Source organism: Balaenoptera physalus, assembly GCF_965194825.1.
Source record: "Balaenoptera physalus genome assembly, chromosome: 12".
Classification (NCBI taxonomy): domain Eukaryota; kingdom Metazoa; phylum Chordata; class Mammalia; order Artiodactyla; family Balaenopteridae; genus Balaenoptera; species Balaenoptera physalus.
The window spans coordinates 39,111,041-39,135,529 of record NC_138897.1 but is presented as its reverse complement, the minus strand read 5'-3'; the positions used below and the strand labels follow the sequence as shown (position 1 = coordinate 39,135,529).

Here is a 24,489-nt window from a genome sequence, read left to right as displayed (position 1 = left end):
TACATTTTCTGCAGTCCTTTGGCTTGTTGCAATACAGGAGCTAACATGCATGGGATGTAGGTCAGCTGGCCTAGTGATTCACAGGAGAGGAACATCTCGCACAGAAATGTATGCACTGGAGTTAGGAGAGCCGAATTCTACAGCTGTCACCAACTGTGTGTTTTTATTGCTTAGGAAAGATATAAATAGCAGCTATTTTTCCATGCTCCAGTGATATATATCTGCCTTATGCTAAAAATTTCATGTCGAAAGACTGAACTGCTAAACTAGCCATAGCATTTAAATAAACCCTGTTATTGTGTTTTTAACTTTTGTCAGGCACAGTGAGGTTAAATGATTTGCCTGATGTCAAACTTGTAAATCAATGGCAGAGTCGAGTTCTAATCTAGTTCTCTGCCCAGTGTGCAATTTAAATCTTATTGTGATTCTCTTCATATTGTCCATCTATCTATCCATCCATTTAGATATATTATACATATTTATATATTATTATACATTATTAATATATACATATTATTTACTTATAATATATATATACATATACCTATGTATACACCTATATATATTTATAGCTATTTATCTTGTTGCATTGGATATTTTCTGAAACATCTGTATCATTAACTACTATTTACTGAAAGTTCACTATGTGCCAGAGTGTACTAGCATACTGCATACATTTCATTATGTAATACTTTTCTCGGAACTGCCTTAGGAGAATACATTTTATTATTCACCAGTAGAGCAGCTCATATTCAAACACCCATAACCTAAATATGAAGTCTGTCCACACTCTTCATCACTGTACCACATGACCTATTATTCATGCATTTATTTATTCATTCATTCATTCATTCAACAGATGTTTATTAAGCACTGATGTGCTAGGCGTTGTGGGTCTACTGCAAAAAAAAAAAAAAAAAAAAAAATCAAGCAACTTCTCAAGTTCAACTTTACCAAGGCCTTCTTCTTAGAAATCCTTTTACTAGGAATTCTAAACAAAGTTCAGCGTTTGCTGCAGGAGAACTTGCAGTTGCAGCTATACTTTTAGAGTGTTACAAGTGTGAGACTTAGGGAACTACATGAATATACAGAGGTTTATTTGTAAATTTTCCACTAATTTTTGGTGGAAGGCTATGTGATTTACATAGAGCATGAAAAGCTTAGATATTTCTGTTTTATGAAGATTCGGTCTTATAAGAACCTAGGATTGTGTCCCCATGACCACAAATCATTGGTTGACCAGTGAAACGGTGGACATTTTATTAACCACAAAAAAATCCACTCAGTCCACCTTCTCATCTCCCACATTTTGAAAAAATATCTTATTATGGAAGTTTAAAACCTATACCAAAATAGACAGAAATAGTATAATGAACCTTTTTGCATGTATCACATTGGTTCAAAATTCATTGACTCATGGACAATCTTGTTTCATCTATGTCCCGATTTGCTTCTTCCAGAAATCATATTATCTCTTCTATAAAAATTTTATTATGCATCTCTAAAATATAATAACTTTCAGAAAACATAACCACACTATTATTATCATATATAAAAGAAGTTAAAATAGTTTCTTTAATATAGCCAGTCAGTATTCAAATTTCTAATAATTTCATAATATCATTTTCCCCAGTTTATTTCTTTGAATTAGGATCCAAATAAGGCCCATGCATTGTTATTGATAGCTATATCTCATGAGTTCCCTTTTAACTTACAAGTTCTTTCTCCATTTCCTTTTATTTCCTTTGCATATTATTTGCAGGAGAAATTTGGTCATTTGTCCTGTAGAACTTTCCACAGTTTTGCTGATTGTAACACTGTGATGTCACTTAACACCTTCCTCTTCCTCTGTATTTCCCAAAATTGGTAGATAGATCTGGAGGAGGTTTGACCAGATTCAGGTTCAATTTGTTTTTTGGCAAATAAACTCATAGATGGTGATGTTTTCTTCCATCAGGAAACATTTACTGCTTGGCTATCTCTTTTTATGATGTCAGCAGCCATTGATGCTTATTGTCTTTTTCCATTAATTCGTTGGGGGTTTCACAATAATAATACTCTATATTCTCTTTTCATTTATTATCTAGGATACTTCTTTAAAGAGGAATTTCCCTTTTTAAGTATTTGGTAGCCCAGTGGTTCAGTGTGTATAGGAAAGTCAGGATAGATGTTTAACTCTTTCTCTTTATTAACCAGTTTTCAAAATAATGATGCATATCATCTTCTAATGGATTCCAATTAGCTTTTTAAAAAAATATATCATTATGAGTTTATATATATATACATGTAGACATATACATATATATAATTATATATTTGTTTTCAACTCTTTCTTATATAAATTGGAGCATACTTTCCCTCACCTTGTTTTCTTTACTTACAATATTATTTGGATATCACTACATAGTAGCACATAGAGATAATTCTCATTCCTTTTCACAGCAACAAGTACTCCACTTTGTGGCTAGATGTTCCAGAGTTTATTCAACCAGTCTCCTACTGGTAGACATTTGCCTTGTATCTAGTGTCCAGTTTCTTTTTATTACAAATAGACTAGAAAAGAACTTCTTGCATACATGTCTTTTTATACTTTTAACCAGTGAATTTGGGATGGACTCCTGGAATTGGAATTGATAGATCAAAAGGTAAATGCATCTTTTGGCAAAATCTGTTCTGGTTTTGTTATTTTTCATTCCCACTAGAAATGTATGAGAGTGCTTGTTTCCTCACAGCCTCACCTATAGGGTATGCTGTCAACTTTGGAGTTTTGCTAATCTAATATAAAAGAAATGATATCTTGTGTTTTCACTTCACATTTCTATTATTGTGAACAACTTTTTATATGGCTAAAGAGCCCTTGAATTTCTGTTTCTGTGGCTGTATGTTCACTTCTCCAGCTCATTTTTCTATAGGGTTGTTGGGCTTTAGAAGCTAATAATATATCAGGGACATTAATTATTTCTCACTATATTAGTTGCAACTATATTTTCCCAGTTTGTCATTTACCTTTTTGCCTTTTCACTGCCCTCATCTTATCCCATGATTTTCAAAAACTATCCCACTTACCAGGCATGACCAAAACTACCTTCCTTAGTTTCCAAGACCAAAATCATAATAATCACAACATTAAAATAGATTATTACAAAAATAGATTCTCAGTTCCCTTTGAGTTCAGATACAACAATATTATAATATCAGTTTTATTCTGGTTCAACAGTTTTAAAAAGTTATAGGTTTGGTATGTTTAGTCATAACTGCCTCATTGAAAAACCTTGAAACTTTCTTTAGTTTAACTAAAGGTAAAACTTAAAGTATGAGTTTATATTTATTGAAAGTTCAGTAAGTAACTCTTTTAACTGGGTTCGTTCTATATCAGTGATGAGAAGAACACATTTGTGTGGCTCTAATACACCATCCAACTCTTCTTGTTTCTGAGAAGTTTATCTATAAACAGAGGCATGATCTTAAATCTACAAACCTCACAGGGCTTTGTATTTATTCAGTTATACCCAGATGAAAAAAAGCTTTGAAAGGCATAATGCATTTTAGGAATGCATCATGGCTAATACTGGTGGCCAAGATGAACTCAAATGTAGGAAAGAATTTGTCAGTATTGACCAGACAACTTAAAAATGATTGTGTTTCTCTCATTTGTCAGTAACGTTTTCAACCTGTCTTACCCAGGGGCTGCTCTCATATCTCACCGAAACTTTTATTCTGCCTGTGTGCTTATATCCTGAATTTCCCTGAGAAAATAAGAAAAAGAATGTGTGTGTCTATTTGTACACATGTAACTCTGGTAAGCAGAATTTGGGAGTGTGTGGAATATTGGAAGGGCATAGAAGCTTTACCTAAGTGATATAATTTGGCTTTGAAGCCAGTTATAGTGCTCAAAGATTTAGATTGTCCTGCTGAGATTCTAATAGAGAAGGAAGGGAGAGAGAGATGTCAAAAAAGATTTTCACTTAAACCAAGATGGAAAAAAAGAAAATGCTACAGGTTATCAAAGAAACTACTACTGATGTCTCCTTTTCCTGAAGACTCACAGAATTTAAACTACTGAAATATAATTTTGATCTTTTCTCATCACCTTATAGTTGTATATGTCCAGGGTTTGTCCTGTTTCCATGACAGTGTTTTAACATCCTTTGTTAAAATACTCTGTTCCCCAAACCTGTCATTTAGGACATAAGTCATGTTTTCCTATTCTCATAATCTTGCCCCCAAATAATTCATTTCACCTTGATGCATTTTTTTATACAATTGTATTATATCATGGTCTTTAATTAAACTGCCCCTTGGTTTAACACCAGACAGATCTGTGAATTAAGAGGCCAGAACTGGAAGAAACCCTGAAGGTTATCAAGTTTAAAACCTCATTTTACCCATGAGGAAGCTTCAATCTAGAAAGCCGGAGTCCTCAAAGTTTACACATATTTCCAGCTTGACAGAACTAGGAAAAAAATCAGGTCCCTTGATCCCAGCCTGGGGCTCCTTCCACCACACCACTTACTCTCAACTCTTGCTCTGACATAAGCCTGCTGTGTGGCCTCAGGCAGTTCATATGACTTCTCTTTGCATTGGCTTTCTTGTTTAAAAATATAGGGTCAGTATAAATCTCACTCCTTCCATCTCAGATGTGCTTTGTGGATCAGAGGAGACATATAAATTCACATTTACACAACTGGACCTAAGAATCACTTTGATATAATAAAATTCTATCCAAAGGTAATATATTGTTCTATTGAGATAGCCATGGATGAAGCTTATGTGGAATTGGTTTCGGTTGACAGTAATAATATTGACAATGCTGCAAAGATGTCTGTGTATGTGTGATACTGGGGCTAATGAAGTGAGGAATAAAGCTTTAAAATTAGAATGTGAGGGCAAAGTAAAAACAAACAAACAAACAAAAAAACAGAATACAAACCTGAACACCTCAAAACAACCTCCCAAAGAACCCAGGAATATGTGAGTTAAGGAGATTTCATTAAAAGGAAATATAGGGACTTATAAAACAATAGCCAGTATGTGGTAGATTAAACATCTGCTGCAGACATAAATGGAATCCCACTCGGAAACATCCATATCCTCTCTAGAAATAACATCGTTCATAAGAACATAATATACAGTACAACCATGGTAAAGAGAAGACACATCAACACATTAAAGAGTTTCAATCTCATTTTATTTATATTTAAGCTTTTAATTCTGGAATAATTAGTCATTACTAGTATTTAATGACTGGGTTGATAATTGTGTATTTCAGGATGGAGCTGAGAGCAGTTAACACACTAACAAACTGGTCATTACCTATGTTAATGATCAGATTCTTTGGGATTATAATTATTACAAGCTATAATGAACAGCTTATAACCATTATTTTTGTACTTTATTCCTCTTAGTAAGGAAAAAAAAGAAAGGAACTCTTCTTGAGCCTCAGACAGAAACAATGAGTGCTGGCCTCTCCAGTATTTCTTCTATCAGGAAGCACAACTTCTGAGGAAAGTCTTGTTTCCTTAATCATCATTAGGGTTCAGCAAAATAAATGCTGGTCTGGTTGACTGAACAAATGGGCGTTGTCTTTTCCTCATTAGAGCATCATGCAGGGATTACTCCTGGACAATACAGCCTTCCAAGTGCTGGAAAGGTTTCCATCATTTCTTATTTGGTAAAAATAAAAGAATTTAGGATGGTACTGCAAACTGCAAGCTTGGGCAGAATTTATTACATGGAAAAACTCCTAGGCCTCATGAAGGCTTGCAAAACTTGAGCTGTGCTAGTGAAATTTATCCTTTTCACATGACATCCTTTCTTCCCCATGTGAAGTAAATATTTTGTGCCCTCTCATTCTCTCTCCCTGCTCTCAAATACTTTCTTTCCAGAATGAAGCTAATGAACATCAGCAGATGTGAATCAATAAAGCTTTTAAACCAGTGATAAAGTCTTAGTGGCAGGGTTGGCTCCATGCCCTAGGCCTTGAAGACCAGAACTCACCTTGCTAGGGATGAAGGCACTGTGGATGGTGAGGGAGCACAGCTTTCATCCTCGCAGGTGAGGATCCCATTGTGCACCGAGAACTTTCCTATTAGCCCTTGATGGCTCTACCACCTAGTAGTTTCTTTAGTTCTTAAAACTGTTTTTATCCTTAGAATACAGTGAAATATTTATTTTAAAAAATTTGTGGTCTTAGCTTTAAAACATTTTTATTAAAAAGCAAGTATTAGTTTTGTGGTTTTAAGTTTTTCTAGAGAAAAAACTTCCAGATAGAAGAATAAATATTTCCAAGATAGAAATCTGATTAGAAATTTCTTGTGATAGCTGAAATTAAGATTTAAAGTATATTATATAATTTATGAAATATATAAAAATATAATATATAATGTAACTTGTATATAACACATACAAATGTGCAATGAAGGATATGCTCTATTTCACATTCAGCACATATACATGCACTCTGACTGTGTCCCAAACACCTCTCTGAGACCATGGTTAAGCAGGAACCCAGCTCTGGCACCTCTCTCATAACCCAGTGCAGGAGATCAGTGTCAACAAGCCGTGATAAATGAGGAAGCTCTGGGTTTTATGAGAGTGCCTGTGGGTGTGGGAGGGTGAGGGCTAACCTAGATTGGGGTCCAAAGAAAGACTTTTGGTGAAATGAGGTTTCAGCGAAGAGGTGGGCCAACATTCTCACTGGAACCTTGAACGAAGGCACGGGATCTACTAAGCAGCAACATCAGCAGCACTTTTTCAAAAGAAACCAAGGATGGATTCTAGAAACAAGCTTAAAAGTAACTGTAGACATTGGAGGGGTGTTGGGGTAGAAAAACGGGGAGAAAAAGATATATTTGAGTCACAAAACTACTGTACTCACGTAGCCTGAAAATTAGGACACCATTTTGAAATATTAAGAATTCAGAAGGAAAGGTTTTCATACAATATACTTACTACTAGAAGAGGGGACGTTCTTGTTGCTAGCTTCTTAACACCATCAGAGAAGGAAGGTCTGATTAACATTTCATTGCACCATTCATGGCCATGAGCTCACAGTAGGGTAATGAGGACCCTGCTGAACTTCATACATTGTAAAGAATATAATGGTTGATAGAAAATTGCCAAGCTCTTTCTCATGAGTCATCTATTACCAGAAGCCTCTCCTTTCCTGGAATTAATTTTTTTATTTCATAAAAAGAAAAAAATTCTGCCCAAATTTTCACTAACACAGCTATGCCCCTATTCCTAGGGCATACTTCAAAAAACTTTCTAAAAGACATTTTCCTTTAAGAAAAGTATATGTGGTTTCATGGAGTGGGGGAGATGGGGGGGTTTCTTAATGATTTTCTCTCATGTACTTGACTATCACATGCTCTGACACCTAATTATCTGGCTTTTGAAAACAGCTTTTATTTACAGGGCAGTAAAACAGTGAAAAGTTCAACTATGGTACCCAATTAAGCAAATATTTTGCTTTGGTCCACTGAAGATAATGGAAAAATTTGGTTTTCTTTCTTCTATTATAACTTCTTTTCATCAGTTTCTTGACAAGTGATATCATTAATCTGATGATTTTTTTAATACTGGGATGATAACACTGAATTTTAGAAAAAGTTAAACTTTTAAGAAGTGTACACAATTGGATTTTCTTACATGCTCCAATTTTATTCTCACATATTCTGTATTTCATGGTTTTGCTTTTTACTGCCTTCATTATGAGTTAAATATACAGTCAGCTTTGTATGGAATTAATATCTAAGATGCTGCTCCTAACAATTGATCACAATTCATTTTAAATTAGTGAATTCATTTAAATGAATTAATTGGGTCATTATTTATATACAGTTGATTCCAAATTTTATTGAGAATAATGTAATAAAAGATTTGGCCTTGATAATTATGGCATCTCCATAACTTAGGACAAGAGACGGCCTATTGTCTCTCTTCATATTGCAGCCCCATAATTTCTTCAATTACTACTACTACATAGAAAAATCAACGTGGTAATGAGTGGTTGGCAAGTAAACAAGGGAGGTTGAGTTGCACAGCCCAGAGACAATTGCGTTTTATCATGTGGCAAAAGATATATATTGTTAGAGTGAGGGTGATGTAAAAATATTAACCCAACCCAGGACAGAAGCCAACACTCCTTCAAGAAAACTTTGCTTTCCCTTCAGCTGACCTCCCTCAGCCTTCCTGATTACTCCAGCTTTTTACAGTTCCCCTTGGCTCTCTATTCTTAAGGCATTTACTGTAATGTTCTTTAGCCTACATAAGTTGGTCTTCATTTTTCTCCCAAATAAACTCTTTAAGAACAAATACTAAGGACTTCCCTGGTGGCCCAGTAGTTAAGACTTCACCCTCCAATGCAGGGGTGTGGGTTCAATCCCTGGTTGGAGAGCTAAGATCCCACATGCCTTGCAACCAAAAAACCAAAACAGAAAACAGAAGCAATATTGTAACAAATTCAATGAGGACTTTAAAAATTGTCCACATCAAAAAAATCTTTAAATAAAAAACAAACACCATTTAAAAATATTTTCTTCTATCTCTTACAGTCAAGCTCATCTACATGTAAGCAGAGGTAACAGCCAAATAATCTAATAATCAGCATGTTGTGGCAATGGAACAGGCTCTAAATACCCCCAACTTTGTCAGATGTTGACCCTTTAGTTGCTGGATTGTGAGAACAATTAGGAGGTGCGTGAGTTGGGGCTGGAGTAGTCCAGGACAGTCACAAATCATGTTGGAAGTATCTCAGTATCTTAGGTGGACTTTTAACCCTAGATATGAAAAAGTATTATTGTTGTTAGAACGCAGATATCAGACTTCAGCAGCCTGTGACTAAAGTCATGACTTCTTTTGACATTCAAATCATTATGGCACAATCCCCCATGTTGTAAGCCTGTAAAAGCTCAGATTTTACCATGTTCTTCTCCTCAAATGTCTTTGGACATGTTCAGGATGGCTGATAGGCTTAGTTCCATGGATTCCCTCCAGGTTGTGGTTGCCCACTGTAGCTAGCTATTGCCTTCAGACTGCTGTACTGCTCTTCTGTAGTCATTTCTGCCACTAGAAAACTTACTTTTAGACAGCTGTTATGTCCTTTGCACTTTTAGCTTAAGGTGTAGGCCAGGCCTTGCTCATAATTCCACACAGTAATGGCTGAAGGCAGCTTCTAGTGCTTATAAGACTTCACAAAAAGTTAAAGGAAACATGGAGAAATTAAAATCTGGAAAATGATATGATTCTTCCCAAAGTCCATTAGCTATGGACCTCCTCAGTTGAATCTCCAACGGGTCCCTTCTCCTTATCTCTGGCTTATTGTAAGGGCCAACCACATCCAATAGGTAGGTTTGAATGAGGTTCTCCTCAAAACCTAGAACTCAATTCTCTAAAGTCAAAGAAAGGAAAGTCCTTTTTTACTCACTTCCAGAGCTGGTATGTCTATCTCCTTCAGTGACCTCTTCCTATCCAACTGTAAGACCATTTCTAGCCTCTGCAGTTTTCTGAGTTGGGACCACTTAGTTCTGGATCACCCCCCAAGCAGAATACTAGAAGTCCACTCCAGGGTTAACCTGGGCCCAACCTTGTTAAAGCCTCTTCTCCAGCCTGAAAGGGAGAGAAGATAAGGGCTGAACATACCTTCTGCCTTATTATGGTATTTCCCAATTTCCTGTTAGCAAATATTGAGCAAGAGCACATGTGTGCACATCTCAAGAGAGAAAATAGCTTTTGATTTAGGAGAGTTTAAATCCTGATCTGGGAGGACAATATAATAAGCAGATGTTATGATTTACATAATTTTGCAAAATTATGCTCATTTTACAGCACCCTAATAAACAGAACAAGATATCTGAGTCTGAAGTGTCTGTAGTTGAATTCCTTCATGACCTTCCATTCTTCTCTAAAATAATAGGAAGACAGTAATCTTAGATGAAAATAACTAAGAGCATCCATCAGATTGACCCCTTGTAGAAGAAATGGACTGTTTACATCAGTTAAAGTGGCTTTCCCAGCTTCTAAACCAACCTTCCAAGAAAATCTAGAGATCTACTCTTTACCCGATATTTTGTGACATTGATGAATTTGATGTTATTTTAAAAAGCTAGAATTACAGAGAAAATTATCAACAGATTTTTTTTCTCCCTGAGTAAATGTAACATGGAAGTGTGGTGTTTATGAGATATAGATGGCCCCCCAAAAATGTTAAAAAGCATGGAGGTGGTACAAGCATAATAGGAGTTAGAGGGCAGTTGTGAATGGGTACTATGGGCTTTGTGTGTAGGCAGTGTGACAAGTCTGTGCTTTTTTTGGGGTTTTTATTTATTTATGGCTGTGTTGGGTCTCTGTTTCTGTGTGATGGTTTTCTCTAATTGCGGCAAGTGGGGGCCACTCTAAGCCTGTGCTGTTTTAATGCCCAAGATGGATTTTATCACACGTATCAGAATAATATTTACAGATATTAATAGGCATTCCTACTCTTGAACTTCTTTAATTCCTTCCTCCTCTCTTGGGCAGCAGGGACAGCTTTCTGTAGGTACTGCCTTTGGGGAAATGACAGATATCTTGGGCATAAGGAATAATTGGTCAGCTTTGACTCTGTAAAGCCCACAATAGAAAAAACAGTCTGGAAATCAAATCTTTCATTTGTAAGAGGCAGGATTTTTGATATTAAAAAATAAGTATGTAGGTTTCAAAGAGCCAAATCTTGGAGGACTATACACAGAGCTTTTATTTATTTGTTTTTACTAACAGCTAAAACAAAAGGCAAAGAGATCCTGGAAACTATGGATTGGTGATTAAAATTTCTGCCCAAAAGTGACATAAAAACACTCCATTCACATCCCATTTGGCCAAAGTAAGTCATATGATCTTGTAAAATGGGCATAACTTTGTAGAATTATGCAAATTATAATATTTAAACTTTATGTTCTATAATAAGCTTGATTATAGAGTCAATGAAATCCCAATCAAAATCCTGGAAGGTTATTTTTCAGATTTCAACAAACTGATTCTAAAGTTTATATGGGGAGGCAAAAGACTTAGAATAACTGAGATGATATTGAAATAGAAGAACAAAATTGAAGGATTGACACTTCTCAACTTCAAGACTTATTATAACAGTACAGTAAACAATACAGTATTGTATTGGCAAAAGAGTAGACAAATCAATGGAACAGAATAGAGAGAACAGAAATATGCCTACGTAAATATAGTCAATGGAAATTTGACAAAAAAACAAAGGAAATGCAATAGAGAAAAGACAACCTCTTCAACAAATGGTACTGGGAAAGCTGCATATCCACATACAAAAAAGGAAGGTAGACACATACTCTACACTCTTCACAAAAATTAACTCAAAATGACCTAAATGTAAAACAAATAAAAAGAAACCTAAAAAATTCCTAGAATATAACATGGAATATCTGGATGACCTTGGATGTGGCAATGACTTTTTAGATACAACACTAAAGGCATGATCCATGAAAGAAATAATTGATAAGCTGGAATTCACTGAAATTTAAAATTTCTACTCTGCCAAAGACACTAAGAGAATAAAAAGACAAGCCACACATTGGGGGAAAATATTTGCAAAGGACATATTTGTTAAAGGACTGTTATCCAAAATATAAAAGAATTCTTAAAACTCAAAAACAAGAAAATGAACAACCTGATTAAAAAATGAGCCAAAAACCTTAATAGAGATCTCACCAGAGAAGTTATACAGATTGCAAATAAGCATATGAAAAAATGCTCCATATTTTATGTCATCAGCGAAATGCAAATTAAAACAATGAGATACTATTACACAGCTATTAGAATAGCCAAAACAGTTGACAACATCAAATGCTGGTGAAGACATGGAGCAGAAGAAACTCTCATTCATTGCTGCTGGGAATGCAAAACAGTACAGCTACATTAGAAGACAGTTTGGCTGTTTCTTAGAAAACTAAACATACTCTTACCATATGATCCAGCAATTGCTTTTCTGGTATTTTCCCAGAGGAATTAAAAACTTATGTCTACATATAAATCTGTACACAGACGTTTATAGTAGCTTTGTTCACGTTTGCTAAAACATGGAAGCAATCAAGATGTGTTTCAGTAGGTGAATGGATAGCCCAGACAATGGAATATTATTCAGCACTAATAAGAAATGAGCTACCAATCCATGAAAAGGCATGCAAGAAACCTAAATGCATTTTACTAAGTAAAAGAAGCCAGTCTGAAAAGGCTACATTTTTCATGATTCCACCTATATGACATTGTGGAAAAGACAAAAGGAAGGAGACAGTAAAAAGATTAGTGGTTGCCAGGAATTGAGAGGAAGAAGGGATGACTAGGCAGAGCACAAAAGATTTTTAGGGCAGTGAAATTACTCTGTGATACTAATAATGGACACGTCATTATAAACCCATTGAATGTGGGTGGACCTTAGTGATTAACTATGGACTTTAGATGATAATGATGTATTAATGTAGGTTCATTAATTGTAACAAATGTACCACTCTGATGGGGGATGTTGATAATGGGGGAGGCTATGTAAGTGTGCGAAAAGGGACTATATGGGAAATCTTATTTTCTGCTCATTGTTGCTGTGAACCTAAAATTGCTCTGAAAAATAAATTCTATTTTTTAAAAATTACATTTTAATTATCCTCCATAGAGAAGAGAAAGAACATGTTCTCACTGATTGATTGCTTGATTCCTCCCCCCCCACCGCCCCCCCCCCCCCACACTCAACACACTTGTAACTCAGACACAATGCTTTCTACCTGTATTGTATGTCTGACAGGTCCTGGGATTGCTGACGAAGCCACAGCCTGTGAGATTCTTCCACAGAGAAATTTCTGGCTGGAACCACATCCAGTCAGCTTCTTTTTCTCTATTTTAGTCAAGAAGGAAACAACTTGACAAAAAAAGAAAAGAAATTCATGAAGTCAAAATGACAGGCAAGGAATGAAAGAATCAGGCCAGTAGTGATGAATGAAATGTCCTACTTTTGATTTTCCATGTAATAAACACTTAAAATTGATTTTCAATATTTCTTCCAATATTCTTAGCCACTACTGTCTATTTTCTGTGACAGGTTGGATATCCCATCTCATTTCAATCTCCCTCCCTCTTTTCTCTCCTTCCTTTCCCATTTAGTTAACACTGGCTGTCCTTTAAATAAATTTAAATGTTCTTTAATGCAGTTTAAAAAATAACCTATTTGCATATTAATCCAGCAACTACAGAAGATGTCAAAATGTCTAAGATGGCTGAGTTTAGCACTGAATGTAACACAGACATTTGAATCTTAGACCATGGTAAAATGTGAAGTGACATTTCACAGAAGGAGAAAGCTATTTTTACCTTAGTTTATAGAGATCTCTTTTCAGAATTGTTGCTGTGTCCCAAGACTTCCCAGATGTGTCCTGGAATCCTGTCAGATGAGGGGCCCACCCACTGGAAACATTTCAGGAAGTCAGTCAGCCACTCCCTGGGGCCTTCCTAATGACTGGTCCCCTGTCCGAACTGGTTAACTTAGTTAGATGCAAGGTATACGGTTAATCCAGTAATAATAATTAGACCAAATGTCATGGGTTTGATTTTCTTGTTTATTTTCTCACAGAAGAATCATTTCCAACTCCTTATCTACTTACTTGAAAATATGCACTATTGGCCTAAGGAGAAAAACTAACGCAGTGGGGATATAGATATATAAACTACCAGTTGTCTCTCCCTTCTGGGATACAATTCAATTTTAGTATGTGTGGTGGATTAAGGCAGTCTTCTTCATATATAAGTGTTGGTTTTAATTTAATAGGATAGGAATAGAAGAAGAATTGGCAACAAGATCTGGCTCACTTCAGGTGCTGCTGTGCAGTGATGTCAATGACCGTCCATTGCAGTTGTGTTCTTGATCACTAAATGTGATTGGTAAGGGTCAGTCAGACTTTTCACTGAACAATGTCAGTGAATCCCCATTCTCCTCTGGGAGCACTGGTCGGGTCATCTGCTTCAGCAGGACTGCAGACTGTGATGTGTGCCTTCTCTTACTTTAGTAACAGGAGGTTGTTTCCTGTTCGGCAGGCCTTTCTTTCTTTTTTTTTTTTTTTAAAGTGAACTTTTTTATTTTCAAATAATTTCAAATCTGCAGAACAGATACAAACGTATTAGAGTTCCCTTTACCTCTCTCTCCGTTTTTCCTATTGCTAACATCTTATACTACCATAGTATATTTTTCAAAATTAAAAAGCCAACATTTATACATTACTATTAACTAAACTTAAGACCTTTTTTGGATGTCATCAGTTTTCCCGTTAATGACCTTTTTCTGTTCTAGGACCCAATCCAGTATATCACATTCCACTTAGTTAGTTGTCATGTCTCCTTAGTCTTCTCTGGTCTATGACAGTTCCTCATTCCTTCCTTGTTTTTCATGATTTTGACAGTCTTGAGGAATATTTGTTTGATATTTTGTAGAATTGTTCTCAGTCTCGGTTTGGCTGATGTTTTTCTCATGATTAGACTGGAGTTATAGGTTTTGGCAAAGAATACCACAGAAGCTAAGTAACCTTCTCATCACACCATAACAACGAGTATGTAGTGTCTCCGTGACATCACTGGTGATGTGAAACATCACTTGCATAACATGGTGTTTGCTAGGTTTCTCCACTGTAAAGTTACTTTTTCTCCTATTTTATACTCTCTTTGGAATTCAATCATTAAGCCTAGCCCAGGACTGGACTTAAGGGGAAGATTAAGCTTCACCTCCACCTCCTTGGGGAGGAGATGGATGCCAGGGGGGAGGTTACCTACATATGCAATTCTTCTGTTGGCAAGATTTGTCTTCTCCCTCCCTCCTATTATTTATTTATTTATACACACATTTATTTACTCCATTATGTTTTAATATGGATTCTTTATAATCTATATACATAATTACAACCTTAAAAACCTCTGGTTCCCCCACTGACATTTAAACTTTTTGAAGAAAGGCTTTGTTTCCTTTTTATTTTTGTACACTCTATGCATTTAGCATAGTCCCCTAATTTATAGTGGACTTCCAGTAATTTTTCTTTTTTATCATCTTTATTGGAGTATAATTGCTTTACAATGGTGTGTTAGTTTCTGCTTAATAACAAAGTGAATCAGTTATACATATGCATATGTTCCCATATCTCTTCCCTCTTGCATCTCCCTCCCTCCCACCCTCCCTATCCCACCCCTCTAGGTGGTCACAAAGCACCAAGCTGATCTCCCTGTGCCATGCGGCTGCTTCCCACTAGCTACCTATTTTACGTTTGGTAGTGTATACATGTCCATGCCACTTTCTCTCTTTGTCACATCTTACCCTTCTCCCTCCCCATATCCTCAAGTCCATTCTCTAGTAGGTCTGTGTCTTTATTCCCTAGTGTCTTGCCACTAGGTTCTTCATGACCTCTTTTTTTTTTTTTCCTTAGATTCCATATATATGTGTTAGCATACTATATTTGTTTTTCTCTTTCTGACTTACTTCACTCTGTATAACAGACTTTAACTCCATCCACCTCACTACAAATAACTCCATTTCGCTTCTCTTTATGGCTGAGTAATATTCCATTGTATATATGTGCCACATCTTCTTTATCCATTCATCCGATGATGGACTCTTAGGTTGCTTCCATGGCCTGGCTATTGTAAATAGAGCTGCAATGAACATTTTGGTACATGACTCTTTTTGAATTATGGTTTTCTCAGGGTATATGCCCAGTAGTGGGATTGCTGGGTCGTATGGTAGTTCTATTTGTAGTTTTTTAAGGAACCTCCATACTGTTCTCCATAGTGGCTGTATCAATTTACATTCCCACCAACAGTGCAAGAGGGTTCCCTTTTCTCCACACCCTCTCCAGCATTTATTGTTTGTAGATTTTTTGATGATGGCCATTTTGACCGGTGTAAGATGATATCTCATTGTAGTTTTGATTTGCATTTGTCTAATGATTAATGATGTTGAGCATTCTTTCATGTGTCTGTTGGCCATCTGTATATCTTCTTTGTAGAAATGTCTATTTAGGTCTTCTGCCCATTTTTGGATTGGGTTGTTTGTTTTTTTATTATTGAGCTGCATGAGCTGCTTGTAAATCTTGGAGATTAATCCTTTGTCAGTTGCTTCATTTGCAAATATTTTCTCCCATTTTGAGGGTTGTCTTTTGGTCTTGTTTATGGTTTCCTTTGCTGTGCAAAAGCTTTTAAGTTTCATTAGGTCCCATTTGTTTATTTTTGTTTTTCTTTCCATTTCTCTAGGAGCTGGGTCAAAAAGGATTTTGCTGTGATGTATGTCATAGAGTGTTCTGCCTATGTTTTCCCCTAAGAGTTTGATAGTGTCTGGCCTTACATTTAGGTCTTTAATCCATTTTGAGTTTATTTTTGTGTATGGTGTCAGGGAGTGTTCTAATTGCATACTTTTACATGTACCTGTCCAGTTTTCCCAGCACCACTGATTGAAGAGGCTGTCTTTTCTCCACTGTATATGCTTGCCTCCTTTATCAAAGATAAGGTGACCATATGTGCGTGGGTTTATCTCTGGGCTTTCTATCCTGTTCCATTGATCTGCATTTCTGTTTTTGTGCCAGTACCAAACTGTCTTGATTACTGTAGCTTTGTAGTATAGTCTGAAGTCAGGGAGCCTGATTCCTCCAGCTCCATTTTTCATTCTCAAGATTGCATTGGCTTTCGGGGTCTACTGTGTTTCCATACAGATTGTGAAACTTTTTGTTCTAGCTCTGTGAAAAATGCCAGTGGTAGTTTGATAGGGATTACATTGAATCTGTAGATTGCTTTGGGTAGTAGAGTCATTTTCACAATGTTGACTCTTCCAATCCAAGGACATGGTATATCTCTCCATCTATTTGTATCATCTTTAATTTCTTTCATCTGTGTCCTATAATTTTCTGCATACAGGTCTTTTGTCTCCTTATGTAGGTTTATTCCTAGATATTTTATTCTTTTTTTTGCAATGGTAAATGGGAGTGTTTTCTTAATTTCACTTTCAGATTTTTCATCATTAATGTATAGGAATGCAACAGATTTCTGTGCATTAATTTTGTATCCTGCTACCTTACCAAATTCATTGATTAGCTGTAGTAGTTTTCTGGTAGCATTTTTAGGATTCTCTATGTATAGTACCATGTCATTTACAAACAGTGACAGCTTTACTTCTTCTTTTCCGATTTGGATTCTTTTTATTTCTTTTTCTTCTCTGATTGCTGTGGCTAACACTTCCAAAACTATGTTGAATAATAGTGGTGAGAGTGGGCAACCTTGTCTTGTTCCTGACCTTAGCGGAAACGGCTTCCGTTTTTCACCATTGAGGACAATGTTGGCTGTGGGTCTGTCATATGTGACCTTTATTATGTTGAGGAAAGTTCCCTCTATGCCTACTTTCTGCAGGGCTTTTATCATACATGGGTTTTGAATTTTGTTGGAAGCTTTCTCTGCATCTGTTGAGATGATCATATGGATTTTCTCCTTCAATTTGTTAATATGGTGTATCACGTTGATTGATTTGTGTATATTGAAGAATCTTTGCATTGCTGGAATAAACCCCACTTGATCATGGTGAATGATCCTTTTAATGTGCTGTTGGATTGTGTTTGCTAGTATTTTGTTGAGGATTTTTGCAATTATGATCGTCAGTGATATTGGCCTAAAGTTTTCTTTCTTTGTGACATCTTTGTCTGGTTTTGGTATCAGGGTGATGGTGGCCTCGTAGAATGAGTTGGGGAGTGTTCCTCCCCCTGCAATATTTTGGAAGCGTTTAAGAAGGATAGGTGTTAGCTCTTCTCTAAATGTCTGATAGAATTCCCCTGTGAAGCCATCTGGTCCTGGGCTTTTGTTTGTTGGAAGATTTTTAATCACAGTTTCAATTTCAGTGCTTGTGATTGGTCTGTTCATATTTTCAATTTCTTCCTGGTTCAGTCTCGGCAGGTTGTGCATTTCTAAGAATCTGTCCATTTCTTCCAGGTTGTCCATTTTATTGGCATAGAGTTGCTTGTAGTAATCTCTCATGATCGTTTGTATTTCTGCAGTGTCAGTGGTTACTTCTCCTTTTTCATTTCTAATTCTATTGATTTGAGTCTTCTCCCTTTTTCTCTTGATGAGTCTGGCTAATGGTTTATCAATTTTGTTTATCTTGTCAAAGAACCAGCTTTTAGTTTCATTGATTTATGCTATTTTTTCCTTCATTTCTTTTTCATTTATTTCTGATCTGATCTTCATGATTTCTTTCCTTCTGCTAGCTTTGGGGTTTTTTTGTTCTTCTTTCTCTAATTGCTTCAGGTGCAAGATTAGGTTGTTTACTCGAGATGTTTCCTGTTTCTTTAGGTAGGCTTGTATTGCTATAAACTTCCCTCTTAGCACTGCTTTTGCTGCGTCCCATAGGTTTTGGGTCTTCGTGTCTCCATTGTCATTTGTTTCTAGGTATTTTTTGATTTCCCCTTTGATTTCTTCAGTGATCACCTCGTTATTAAGTAGTGTATTGTGTAGCCTCCATGTGTTTGCATTTTTTATAGATCTTTTCCTGTAATTGATATCTAGTCTCATAGCTTTGTGGTCGGAAAAGATACTTGATACGATTTCAATTTTCTTAAATTTACCAAGGCTTGATTTGTGACCCAAAATATGATCTATCCTGGAGAATGTTCCATGAGCACTTGAGAAAAATGTGTATTCTGTTGTTTTTGGGTGGAATGTCCTATAAATATCAATTAAGTCCATCTTGTTTAATGTAGCATTTAAAGCTTGTGTTTCCTTATTTATTTTCATTTTGGATGAACTGTCCATTGGTGAAAGTGAGGTGTTAAAGTCCCCTACAATGATTGTGTTACTGTCGATTTCTCCTTTTATGGCTGTTAGTATTTGCCTTATGTATTGAGATGCTCCTATGTTGGGTTCATAAATATTTACAATTGTTATACCTTCTTCTTGGATTGATCCCTTGATCATTATATAGTGTCCTTCTTTGTCTCTTGTAATAGTCTTTATTTTAAAGTCTATTTTGTCTGATATGAGAATTGCTACTCCAGCTTTCTTTTGATTTCCATTTGCATGGTATATTTTTTTCCATCCGCTCACTTTCAGTCTGTATGTGTCCCTAGGTCTGAAGTGGGTCTCTTGTAGACAACATATAAATGGGTCTTGTTTTTGTATCCATTCAGCCAGTGTCTTTTGGTGGGAGCATTTAATCCATTTAGATTTCAGGTAATTATCGATATGTATGTTCCTATGACCATTTTCTTAAATGTTTTGGGTTTGTTATTGTAGGTGTTTTCCTTCTCTTGTGTTTCTTGCCTAGAAAAGTTCCTTTAGCATTTATTGTAAAGCTGGTTTGGTGGTGCTGAACTTTCTCAGCTTTTGCTGGTCTGTAAAGGTTTTAATTTCTCCATCAAATCTGAATGAGATCCTTGCTGGGTAGAGTAACCTTGGTTGAAGATTTTTCCCCTTCATCACTTTAAGTATATCCTGCCACTCCCTACTTGCTTGCAGAGTTTCTGCTGAAAGATCAGCTGTTAACCTTATGGGGATTCCCTTGTGTGTTATTTGTTGTTTTTCCCTTGCTGCGTTTAATATGTTTTCTTTCTTTCTTTATTTTTTTAACCAGTCATCAATTTTATACACATCACTGTATACATATCAATCACAATCGCCCAATTCAGCACACCACCTTCCCTACACCACCGCAGTTTTCTCCCCCCTTGGTGTCCATACGTTTGTTCTCTACATCTGTGTCCCAACTTCTGCCCTGCAACCCGGTTCATCTGTACCATTTTTCTAGGTTCCACATACATGCGTTAATATATGATATTTGTTTTTCTCTTTCTGAGTTACTTCACTCTTTAGGACAGTCTCTAGATCCATCCACGTCTCAACAAATGACTCAATTTCCTTCCTTTTTATGGCTGAGTAATATTCCATTGTATATATGTACCACATCTTCTGTATCCATTCGTCTGTCGATGGGCAGTTAGGTTGCCTCCATGACCTGGATATTGTAAATAGTGTTGCAATGAATATTGGGGTGCATATGTCTTTTTGAATTATGGTTTTTTCTGAGTGTATGCCCAGTAGTGGGATTGCTGGGTCATATGATAATTCTATTTTTAGTTTTTTAAGGAACCTCCATATTGTTCTCCATAGGGGCTGTATCAATTTACATTCCCACCAAGAGTGCAAGAGGGTTCCCTTTTCTCCACACCCTCTCCAGTATTTGTTGTTTTCAGATTTTCTGATGACGCCCATTCTAACTGTTGTGAGGTCATACCTCATTGTAGTTTTGACTTGCATTTCTGTAATAATTAGTGATGTTGAGCATCTTTTCATGTGCTTCGTGGCCGTCTCTATGTCTTCCTTGGAGAAATGTCTATTTAGGTCTTCTGCCCATTATAGGATTGGGGATTTGTTTCTTTAATATTGAGCTGAATGAGCTGTTTATATATTTTGGAGATTAATCCTTTGTCCGTTGATTCGTCTGCAAATATTTTCTCCCATTCTGAGGGTTGTCTTTTCGTCTTGTTTATCGTTTGCTTTGCTGTGCAAAAGCGTTGAAGTTTCATTAGGTCCCATTTGTTTATTTGTGTTTTTATTTCCATTACTCTAGGAGGTGGATCAAAAAAGATCTTGCTGTGATTGATGACAGAGAGTGTTCTTCCTATGTTTTCCTCTAAGAGTTTTATAGTGTCCATTCTTACATTTAGGCCTCTAATCCATTTTGAGTTTATTTTTGTATATGTTATTAGGGAGTATTCTAATTTCATTCTTTTACATGTAGCTGTCCAGTTTTCCCAGCACCACTTATTGAAGAGAATGTCTTTTCTCCATTGTATATCTTTGCCTCCTTTGTCATAGATTAGTTGACCATAGGTGCGTAGGTTTATCTCTGGGTTTTCTGTCTTGTTCCATTGATCTATGTTTCTGTTTTTGTGCCAGTACCATACTGTCTTGATTACTGTAGCTTTGTAGTATAGTCTGAAGTAAGAGAATCTGATTCATCCGGCTCCGTTTTTTTCCCTCCAGACTGCTTCAGCTATTCAGGGTCTTTTGTGTCTCCATACAAATTTTAAGATGATTTGTTCTAGTTCTGTTTAAATTGTATTGGTAATTTGATAGGGATTGCATTGAATCTGTAGATTGCTTGGGGTAGTATAGTCATTATCACAGTATTGATTCTTCCAATCCAAGAACATGGTATATCTCTCCATCTGTTGGTATCATCTTTAATTTCTTTCATCAGTGTCTTACAGTTTTAAACCTAGTTTATTACTAACTTATAGTAATAAACCTAGGTAAGTTTATTACTAGGTATTTTATTCCTTTTGTTGCAATGGTAAATGGGAGTGTTTCCATAACTTCTCTTTCAGATTTTTCTTCCTTATTGTATAAGAATGCAAGAGATTTCTGTGCATTAACTTTGTATCCTGCATCTTTACCAAATTCATTAATTAGCTCTAATAGTTTTGTGGTGGCAGATTTAGGATTCTCTATGTATAGTATCATGTCATCTACTTTTACTTCTTCTTTTCCAATTTGTATTCCTTTTATTTCATTTTCTTCTCTGATTGCCATGGCTAGGACTTCCAAAACTATGTTGAATAATAGTGGTGAGAGTGGACATCCTTGTCTCGTTCTTGATCTTAGAGGAAATGCTTTCAGTTTTTAACCATTGAGAATGATGTTTGCTGTGGGTTTATCATATATGGCCTTTATTATGTTGAGGTAGGTTCCCTCTATGCCCACTTGCTGGAGAGTTTTTATCATAAATGGGTGTTGAATTTTGTCAAAAGCTTTTTCTGCATCTATTGAGATGATCATATGGTTTTTATTCTTCAATTTTTTAATATGGTGTATCACATTGATTGATTTGCCTATAATGAAGAATCCTTGCATCCCTGGGATAAATCCCACTTGATCGTGGTGTGCGATCCTTTTAATTTGTTGTTGGATTCTGTTTGCTAGTATTTTGTTGAGGATTTTTGCATCTATATTCATCAGTGATATTGGTCTGTAATTTTCTTTTTTTGTACTATCTTTGTCTGGTTTTGGTATCAGGGTGATGGTGGTCTCATAGAATGAGTTTAGGAGTGTTTCTTCCTCTGCAATTTTTTGGAAGACTTTGAGAAAAATGGGTGTTAGCTCTTCTCCAAATGTTTGATAGAATTCACCTGTGAAGCCATCTGGTCCTGGACTTTTGTTTGTTGGAAGATTTTTAATCACAGTTGCAATTTCATTACTTGTGATTGGTCTGTTCATCTTTTCTGTTTCTTCCTGGTTCAGTCTTGGAAGGTTATACCTTTCTAAGAATTTTTCCATTTCTTCCAGGTTGTCCGTTTCATTGGCATAGAGCTGCTTGTAGTAGTCTCTTAGGATGCTTTGTATTTCTGCAATGTCTGTTGTAAATTCTTCTTTTTCATTTCTGATTTTATTGATTTGAGTCCTCTCCCTCTTTTTCCTGATGAGTCTGGCCAATGCTTTATCAATTTTGTTTATCTTCTCAAAGAACCAGCTTTTAGTTTTATTGATCATTTGCTATTGTCTTCTTTGTTTCTATTTCATTTATTTCCACTCTGATCTTTATGATTTCTTTCCTTCTGCTAACTTTGGGTTTTGTTTGTTCTTCTCTAGTTTCTTTAGGTGTAAGGTTAGATTGTTTACTTGAGATTTTTCTTGTTTCTTTAGGTAGGCTTGTATAGCTATAAACTTCCCTCTTAGAATTGGTTTGCTGCATCCCAAAGGTTTTGGGTCATTGTGTTTCCATTGTCATTGGTCTCTAGGTATTTTTTTATTTCCTCTTTGATTTCTTCAGTGATCTCTTGGTTATTTAGTAACGTATTGTTTAGCCTCCATGTGTTTGTGGTTTTTACGTTTTTTCCCTGTAATTCATTTCTAATCTCATAGCCTTGTGGTCAGAAAAGATGCTTGATATGATTTCAATTTTCTTAAATTTACTGAGGCTTGATTTGTGACCCAAGATGTGATCTATCCTGGAGAATGTTCCGTGCGCACTTGAGAAGAAAGTGTAATCTGCTGTTTTTGGATGGAATGTCCAATAAATATCAATTAAATCTGTCTGGTCTATTGTGTCATTTAAAGCCTCTGTTTCCTTATTTATTTTCATTTTGCATGATCTGTCCATTGGTGAAAGTGAGGTGTTAAAGTCCCCCACTATTATTGTGTTACTGTCGATTTCCTCTTTTACAGCTGTTAGCAGTTGCCTTATGTATTGAGGTGCTCCTATGTTGGGTTCATATATATTTATAATACTTATATCTTCTTCTTGGATTGATCCCTTGATCATTATGTCGTGTCCTTCTTTGTCTCTTGAAACATTCTTTATTTTACAGTCTATTCTATCTGATATGAGTATAGCTACTCCAGCTTTCTTTTGATTTCCATTTGCATGGAGTATCTTTTTCCATCCCCTCACTTTCAGTCTGTATGTGTCCCTGGGTCTAAAATGGGTCTCTTGTAGACAGCATATAGATGGGTCTTGTTTTTGTATCCATTCAGCAAGCCTGTGTCTTTTGGTTGGAGCATTTAATCCATTCACATTTAGGTAATTATCGATATGTATGTTCCTATGACCATTTACTTAATTGTTTTTGGTTTGTTATTGTAGGTCCTTTTCTTCTCTTTTGTTTCCCACTTAGAGAAGTTACTTTAGCATTTGTTCTAGAGCTGGTTTGGTGGTGCTGAATTTTCTTAGCTTTTGCTTGTCTGTAAAGCTTTTGCTTTCTCCATCAAATCTAAATGAGATCCTTGCAGAGTAGAGTAATCTTGTTTGTAGGTTCTTCCCTTTCATCACTTTAAGTATATCATGCCACTCCCTTCTGGCTTGTAGATTTTCTGCTGATAAATCAGCTGTTAACCTTCTGGGAGTTATGTTATTTGTCGTTTTTTCCTTGCTGCTTTTAATAATTTTTTTTTTTGTCCTTAAATTTTGCCTATTTGATTACTATGTGTCTCGGCGTGTTTATCCTTGGGTTTATCCAATATGGGACTCTCTGTGCTTCCTGGATTTGGATGGCCATTTCCTTTCCCATGTTAGGGAAGTTTTCCACTATAATCTCTTCAAATATTTTCTCTGGTCCTTTCTCTCTCTCTTCTCCTTCTGGGACCCCTATAATGTGAATGTTTTTGCATTTAATGTTGTCCCAGAGGTCTCTTAGGCTGTCTTCATTTCTTTTCATTCTTTTTTCTTTAGTCTGTTCCGCAGCAGTGAATTCCACCATTCTGTCTTCCTGGTCACTTATCCGTTCTTCTGCCTCAGTTATTCTGCTATTGATTCCTTCTAGTGTAGTTTTCATTTCAGTTATTGTATTGGTCATCTCTGTTTGTTTCTTATTTAATTCTTCTAGGTCTCTGTTAATCATTTCTTGCTTCTTCTCAATCTTTGCCTCCATTCTTATTCCAAGGTCCTGGATCATCTTCACTATCATTATTCTGAATTCTTTTTCTGGAAGGTTG

General features: G+C 36.0%; 2 long non-coding RNA genes across 2 annotated transcripts in view; one reads left to right on the top strand and one right to left on the bottom strand.

Annotated features, from left to right (window-relative positions):
- LOC309639218 overlaps window positions 1-15,507 on the top strand; it is a 70,229-nt gene extending 54,722 nt beyond the window's left edge. Inside the window, exon 2 of the long non-coding RNA XR_014251523.1 lies at window positions 12,797-15,507. This is a non-coding gene — a long non-coding RNA (uncharacterized lncRNA). The remainder of the gene's footprint in view (window positions 1-12,796) is intronic.
- LOC309639216 overlaps window positions 1-24,489 on the bottom strand; it is an 800,045-nt gene that overhangs the window by 188,821 nt on the left and 586,735 nt on the right. The gene's annotated exons all lie outside the window — the stretch shown is intronic.